General features: G+C 45.2%; 1 pseudogene; it reads left to right on the top strand.

Moving 5' to 3' along the window:
- Nucleotides 1–6,001: 6,001 nt before the first annotated feature.
- LOC144457741 (peptide YY-A-like) lies at nt 6,002–7,251 on the top strand (annotated as a pseudogene).
- The last annotated feature ends 852 nt before the right edge of the window (nt 7,252–8,103 follow it).

Below are 8,103 nucleotides of genomic sequence, written 5' to 3'. Positions count from 1 at the left end.
AGGAGTACAGATAACTCATTATATTGATGACATCTTAATACAAGGTGAAGATTGTCAAATGGTGGAGGAAAATTAGTATATTTTATTAGAATATATGAAAAGCAAAGGATGGGAAATTAACCCAAACAAAATTGTGGGACTGGCACAAGCAGTAAAATTCTTAGGGATTTACCGGTAGTAGGTTTTCTTCCCTCTACTAATAAAACTGAGGCCCAGAAATTCATATGACTTTTTGGATATTGGAGAACATATATTCCCCATTTAGGACAAATATTGCACCTACTTTATAAGGTGACTAGGAAGAAATGTGAATTCATTTGGGGCAAGGAGGAAGAAAAGGCATTTGAAGAAGCCAAACCTGCAATCCAAACCACATTGGATTTAGGACCTATGGAAACCAGCCTTGTAGAATGACAAGTATCTGTTCAAGAGGGATATGCTGCCTGGAGCCTATGGCAAAAACAACAGGGCAGGAATGTTCCCTTAGGATTTTGGTCAAGAAAGCCACCCTCTACTGGGGAAAATTATTCCCCTTTTGGACAGCAACTTTTAGTTGCATATTGGGCTTTGGTAGAGACAGAACAATTGATAATTGGTCATGAAGTCGTCTTATGGCCCAAAAGTCCTATAATGCATTGGATAATGAGCACCCCTGTGTCTCATAAAATAGGGCATGCCCAAGAAGCTAGTATTATTAAGTGGGAATGGTATATTCAGAATAGAGCAAAGACTGGGAAGGCAGGAATTTCTACATTACATAAAAAAATTTCAGAATTGGGAATACACAAAATGAGATACCACTGGTGAAAGCCCTAGGAATTCATTAGCAGAATGGGGACAGGGATATGAGAGGTTAAATCCTGAAGGAAAAAGACACGCATTGTTCACTGATGGATTGGCTAAATATATAGAACAAGTAAGACATTGGATTTTGGTGGCATACGACCCCACTACAGGAGTTAGCTTGGAAAACACAGGACAGGGGGGAAGTAGCCAATTCCTGAGCTAATAGCTGTGCATTCAGCTATAAAGAATGAACAAGGGAAAGAATGCCATGTATTCACAGATTCCTGGGTTGTGGCAAATGGATTAACTACTTGGATGCCCATATGCAATGAAAATGGTTGGCAAATTCATGGGCGAGATATATGGGGAAAAGAATTACGGCAGGATATGTGGAATTGGTCTCATCATACTAACATTTCAGTTTTTCATGTAGATGCACATACTTCAGGTGAACACCCCTGAACGTGAGTATAATGCACATGTGGACCAACTAGTCCAAATAGCAACAATACATCAAGAAGATCAAGAATATTATTCACTAGCACAATGGGCACATTGACAAGCGGGACACCTCAGAGTCCAAGCCTTACACAGGATGGCCTTGGACAGGGTGATTTCCTCCCAATGTCTCTATTAAAACACATACAATCTGAGTATGTCAAATGGAGAAGGAGAGACCAATTCCCCACATCGTTAAAGGTGAACCAGCCCGAGGAAGGCTGCCCACCCAAATCTGGCAAATAGATGATGTTAGTCCCTTACCAATGGACAGAGGTTGCTGGTACATTTGTATCTGTACAGATACTTATTCTGGAGTATTGGTGGCATGCCCATGTAAGAATGCCACTCAGAAAAAAATAGTTGTAGGACTATCGATATCATTACTTTATATTATGGATCCCCTCTACAAATACAAAGTGACAATGGAACACATTTTAAGGGAAAAGAAATTGACCACTACTGTTCATATCATAACATAGAATGAATTTATCATATACCTTATTATACCCAAGCAGTGGGATTAATTGAAAGGATGAATGGGTTATTAAAAGAGAAACTTAGACAACTTGGCAACAACTCTTATGCAAGTTGGAAAGATATTTTATTTGAAGCTTTACAACAGCTAAACAATAGGCCCCTAAAAGAGGGATTAACCCCTTTAGGATGGATGATGACCCCTAATATTCAAATAAAAATGCAGAGGCTGAAAAATCTAACACTACAATGGTGGGCTTGTGATCTTCATGCCACACCCCCCTTTTTAGGAGCAGCCAGATCTTCTGGTTATGATTTACATACTTTCAATCCTGTAAATCTTCCTGTAGGGAAGATAGTTATTGTTTCCACAGGAACAGGAGTAAAAATCCCACCTAAATATTTTGGGCATATACTTCCTCAGTCAAGTTTAGCTGTTAAGGGGATAGCTATCTTAGGAGGAGTAATAGATTCAGATTACGTGGGGGGAAATAAAAATGCTAATGCAAAACCTTGGTCCAGAACCAGTGGTTTGCTCTATGGGGTCTGGAGTGGCACAATTAGTAATTTCCATCTATTCCCAGGAACAATGGGAGCAAGTAGCAGAACCGCCTTCAATTTCAGCCAGGTATGGGGGATTTGGAAGTACTGATTTAAGTGACGGATCTAAAGTATGGGTTAAAAGACATGCCTGTGACATGCCTCGAGCTGCTGAGACAGTGGCAGAAGGCAAGGATGGTACAGTGGTAGTGGCATTTGTGGAGACAAATTGCATCATTATCCCCTAACACAATTGTTTTTAAGTGAATAGTGTCTTACAGTTTATCTTATACTTATTGGAAGAGTAATGGCACAATGGGAGAAGAACACACTGGTGCTATTGGGAGAAGCAGTGGCAACCACTGGACCATGAGACTGTTGGCTTTGCCAGGAACATCTTTAATCCAGAAAGAAACCTCCCGTGGGACGTGGACTGAATAAGACAGTGGAACAGATGCCACAACCGTACACTTCCTCCACATATGCTTCCTCTCCATTAATAATATCACCTGATCAAAAGCCTTTGTTTAATACTACCTGCTTTTCCACAGGAAATCCATTCTATAATGGGACATATAAGGAAAGAAAACATTTGGGAGCATTATGATATCTATCCCTCGAAGGGAGGGCCCAAATTGGCCCTTTCATTATTCATGTTTCAATAGTGATAATCTTACTAATTTCTTGCCTAACTGGATGCATATAGGTTGTGATAATTGTACTCACTCTCCTACTTTATTTAATAGTACTAGTGTGTGTGTGTTCTTACTGGTTTATACTAAACTGCTTGAATTCTTTCATTTCAGCGAGGTTGCAAGCTTTTTCTTTTTACAAGTGAAGCCCTTGTATTGGTTTGTTCCCTCTCTGTATGGGTGATGTTGGTATGCCTCATAAGAGATGATGTTCCCAGTCCATGAATAGGTCAGATCTAGAGGCTGACTGAACAGTTAATGTATAAGATCTTCCCTATCCACAGTCTAAGCCAAGGGGCAAGGAACTTCCCTAACCTATTGTTCTGGGATTTGTTCCAACGCAGACCACCTTGGGGAACTATTCCTTAAAAAAGGTCTTGAAGTAAACATCCAGGGACCTGGCCACTTCCTGGGTACTGACCCGAGACATTTTTGACATAAGAAAGATTGTTCTTGAGGTTGGAGAGTTTTGGCTAAAACTCTCGGGACCTTAAGATCAATCACCTGTTCCTTAGCTCCCTGCCTTCTTTGTGTAAGGATGATAAAAAGGGTCTCCCTTGGGGAGGGGGCTTTGGGAATCTCCCCTCGGTGAGGACTCTCTGGCCCTAGGGTCTTTCCCAACTGAGACCTTGATGGCTGTGATAGAGGACTCCCAGATGTTCAGTAGTTGCTGCTTCCTCGGATTGCTGATGTTTTTCTTCTTATCACCCTGTCTTTCTGTTAATAGTCTTTGTTTCTCTAAGATTGTACAATCATAAGTAATGACATTTATGTGCATGCATGTTTATGATCATTATCATTATTAAATCATTTATAAGCTAGGAAAAGTGTGAAAGTGTCTTTGTGGGTGTAGATCCGAACCTGTGAACCAAATTATAAGTGCTGTGCAGCCTGTAACACCGTACTGATATAGAACCTGAGGTCCATAGCCCTCTTCCCTTAAAAAGGGCAATATTCTTGGCTGACCTCACCATTCCTTAGGAAGGTGGTCTTGAATGGCTGGTCAGGCAGGATTCTAATCATTGATGGCCTCTTTGGCCCCCTTTGCCTAGCTTGTACCTGGCTGGCACCAGTGTCAGCCAAGATGCAACTGTTTCTGGGAACAGAAACTTGTAAAGTTTCCTATATATGTGTACGTATCCTATACATATCCTAGTATATGTAGAGGTAGAAGAGGCTAAGTGACACAGTGGATAGAGCACTAGACCTGGAGTTAGGGATACCCAAGTTCAGATGTAGCCTCAGAAATTTACTGTGTGACCTTGGCAAGTTACTTAAACTCTTTCTGCCTCAGTTTCCTTAACTGTAAAATGGAGATAATGCTAGCATTTACTTCTTTCATGCGCATCAGATGAGATAGTATTTTGAAGCACTTAGCACAGTGCCTGGTAAGGTAATAAATACTTGTTTCCTTTTGGAGAGAGAACTTTGCAAGGGTATTTAGGCCTGACACCTGGCACTTCCTCCTTTCCGCGTGAAGTCAAGAGGCCAAAAAGTTATTCAGTTATATATATAACTGGCCTCCCCATTCCAAAGGAGTCTCTATTCTTTCTCCTTTGCCCACCCAAAGGTGCTGAATAAATGTTAGAATGAGACCTTAAAAGCCAGCTAGTCTGGTCTCTTCTCCTACTCTGATGGTTTGAGATCTTTCTAGGAAGGGAGTTATTACTGATCAGAGAAATGTCTAGATGGACAGCTGGTGGGAGAGGCAGATTTGGCATGAATTCAAAGCAGTGTGCTCACCCTATAGGTTCTAAACCCTAACCACACCTGGTCCTTTGTTCAGCTGAGTGGAGCAGATAGGATGAGAATGGGGGCTCCTCTCCAGAGGGACCCTTGTCCTGTCTCTATCAATCTACCTCACACCAGTTCCTAAGGAGGTAGTAACAGCACCTTCCTCAGTGCTGGTGAAGAAGCCAGGATCCTGTTAGATGGGGAGGGAGGGACCTCTCCCTCTCTTTATCACCCCCTCATTTCCCCTCTGCCTCTCTTAACTGCCTTCTCCTTTTCCCTCCCCTCCTTCTTCCCAGGCAGTAATATAAGCCCCAGGAGGAAAGAACCCAGGAGGAAGTCAGCTGGACCCAGCAAACAGCTAAAACCCCTACACTAACTCCATTCTTACTTTATCTCCTTCTTGCTCCCAACCTCCCATGTTAATACTGTGAGTACTTAAACAAGGTACAAGCAAGGGAGGGTTTGGGGTCAGTGGGAAGGGGTGGTGGAAGGAGACCACTATCTCCAAGGAAGTGAAGAAAACTGAGAGTGGGATGGCAGGAGATAGAACACTTAGCTCTGAGAGTTGGGAGACCAGGAGAATAATGAGAGGAACTGGGACTGAGGAGGGCACCTGGGTCTGAGACTGCTCCATTAACTAAACAGGGGCAAGAGGAGGGGAGTCTGTAATAGAGGGTAGGGTGGTGTGGGGATAGAGGATCTGGATGGTCCTCTTAGAGCTCCCTACATCTGAGGGTCTTGCCCTGTCTGGTCTGAGGAGGGAATAAGGAGAATGGTATCAGGGGCTGGCAAGGTTGTGGTAAGAACGGCAGAAGAATGCCTTAGCCCAGCCATGGCTGGCTCTTTACTCACAGGGTCCTCTCCTTCCTCCTGATAACAAGGCTTCTGTAGGTCGAGGGTAGGGAAGAGGCAGGGGAGTGATGGGGAGGTGGGCCAGTAAGTCAATTCCCACAGCACTGGAGTGTACAATCTGGGATTGGGAAAACAGAAGTGGGTGTGTTTGGGAGTGCATTTGGGTGTCTGTTCCTAAGTCTGCATAAGTGTTTGCTATGACCTGTGTGACCTTGGACAAATTAGTTCTCTCTGAGCCTCAGTTGCCTGATCTGTAAAATGAGAGGGTTGGATTCTAAGGTCCCTCGCAGCTCTGAATCCTAAAATGCTTTGGCTGCTTCTAGGGGTCTTCGAGAGAGTGAACGGGGAAGGAAGTTGGGAAGGTGAAGGGAGACGTGTGGTGGGGAGACTGAGGCTACCCCTTCACTCTCCCTCTGCAGATGATGACTATTCGGAGGCCATGGACGATCTCGGCTGCAGCGCTGCTGGCTCTGCTGGTCTGCCTAGGGGCTCTGGTGGAGGGCTTACCCCCCCAAGCCTAAGTACCCGGGTGACGACGCTTCCCTGGAGGAGCTCTGTCAGTTCTTTGTTGAGCTTAGGGCGTATATCAATTGGCTCACCAGGCAGCGGTGAGGATCCGAAGCTGTGTACTCGGGGAAGTGTGTGTGTGTGTGTGTGTGTGTGTGTGTGTGTGTGTTGCACGCCCCAGGTACACTCCGCACCTTTGCTTGGCTTCTCTCCTGCCCTCCAGGGAGGAAGGAATAGTGGGCGTATGGGACAGGGAGGGACATACTTTGAGGCCACCTCCAGTATCTATTCATTAACCTCAACTCTCACCCGTCACTCTTGGGCTCTGGGGCAACTACCGTCCCCCAAGATCTCCAGCCAGGGTAGCACCACCAACCCTCTCACTGTGAAAAAGAGAGCAAGGGGAGGGAGCAGCACTAACCCCCGTCTCCTCATCTTGCCCTGCTTCTAGGTATGGGAAGAGGGACACTACCGAAGCCCGAGTGGCTGAGAGTCTTTTTCTGGACAGCAGCGGAAACCAGTACAGCAACTCTGGGTGAATTGATCCCCTCCTCCTAGACACTCTTTACTTCTCCCCTTCCCCAACTACCATCTATTAGATTATAAATTCCTTGAGGGAAGGGTGTTGTCTAGTTATCTCTGGCGCTTAGCACAGGACCTTGCACAAGACAGGCTTTATGTAGGTTTGTTGAACGACTGGTGCCTCCTTTTCCCCGTTTGCCGCTGAAGGACTCCTGTGGTTTTCTAGACTATTTATTCATCCTTTGATTCTAAGAGCAATCATTAAGTACCTACACTGTGGAATGCCCTGTGGCAAGCAATAGAGGAGATATAAGACTAAGACGTGGTCTCTTCTAGGAATTAGAAGGAGTCGATTCTCTGCCTTCATTTTCTGAGCCTCACCTCCTTTCTCCATTCCTCCTTTCCCCAAGACCAGGATTCTGTATTTTTGCCCTGCTGGCTCTTGCCTCCTCCTTATAACCCGATCTCTTCCTTTGGCCAGTCTCAGATGGTAATCAAAACTGCTCATCTCTGATCAGCTCATCGCTTAATAAAGGATTCTCCCCGTCCTCCCAGGTTATACATACATCCCCTAAATCTTGGCTGGGAAGCATACTCCGTCTTCCTCCTCCCTTCCAGGTCAGAAGAGCCTTTTGTTTGGTGATAGTTCCACCTTCAGATTGATCTCATTTGCATAGCGGAGAACTTCCCACAAGGTCAGCACTCAGCTGAACCTCTTATCCTTCCACTCTTGGGGCAGACCTGTGGGCTTCCCGTTTGGCAAGCTCTAAGTCCTTCACCTCTGCACCTGCAGAAGGGATATAGATGACCACTTCCTTGTTCCTTAATAAAAAGCAAGTTTTGTGGAAACAATGTGTCTGTCTCCTTTTTGTGCCTTCCACTGGTCCTTCTCACTTGGTCTTTGGCTCCCTATGCTGGAGGAGATAGATGTCAGAGAAGCCTGAGCTCACCAGGCTGAAGCAGGCTGAAGGAGTGGGGACTCAGTTGCAACCAGAGAAAGTTGAGGTTGCCCTCAGTCAGTCAGCCGATCAGTGACATTCAGTACCCCCTGGGTGCAGAGCTGGCTCTCAAAGCATGAAGGAGGGGGGAAATCTGTGTAAAGGGGAGATAGAGCTCTTTCTTCTGATAAGAGTAGATAGTGTCCCTTCCCCTTCCCCTCCAGCTCCCACTCTAACAGCTACCAACACTATTTCTTCCTTCTGAGAGCTCTCAGCCTGATAGTATACCATAACACACAGATCCTGACCTCGGTGAACTCTTAGTTTGACCAAGAAGACATATGCCCAGATCTCAGGAAATGAGAGGCAAGGACAGACTGTCCAGTAAAAGAAAATTCTGGAAATCAAGTGTGGGGAAATGGGGAGGGGATTGAAGGAAGGCAAAGCAGGGTAAGTAGAGTTTGAGAGCTTTCCTGGAGGAGGGGAGGATTGAGAGAGGAATGGAGAGTGCTCTAAGCCTATAGGGGAAGAGCTTTCTGAAGGTTTAGAGGGGATGG

The sequence above is a fragment of the Phascolarctos cinereus genome, unplaced genomic scaffold (genome assembly GCF_003287225.1).
Source record: "Phascolarctos cinereus isolate Bilbo 61053 unplaced genomic scaffold, phaCin_HiC Scaffold_5;HRSCAF=322, whole genome shotgun sequence".
NCBI lineage: Eukaryota > Metazoa > Chordata > Mammalia > Diprotodontia > Phascolarctidae > Phascolarctos > Phascolarctos cinereus.
This window is presented reverse-complemented; position numbering and strand designations above follow the sequence as displayed.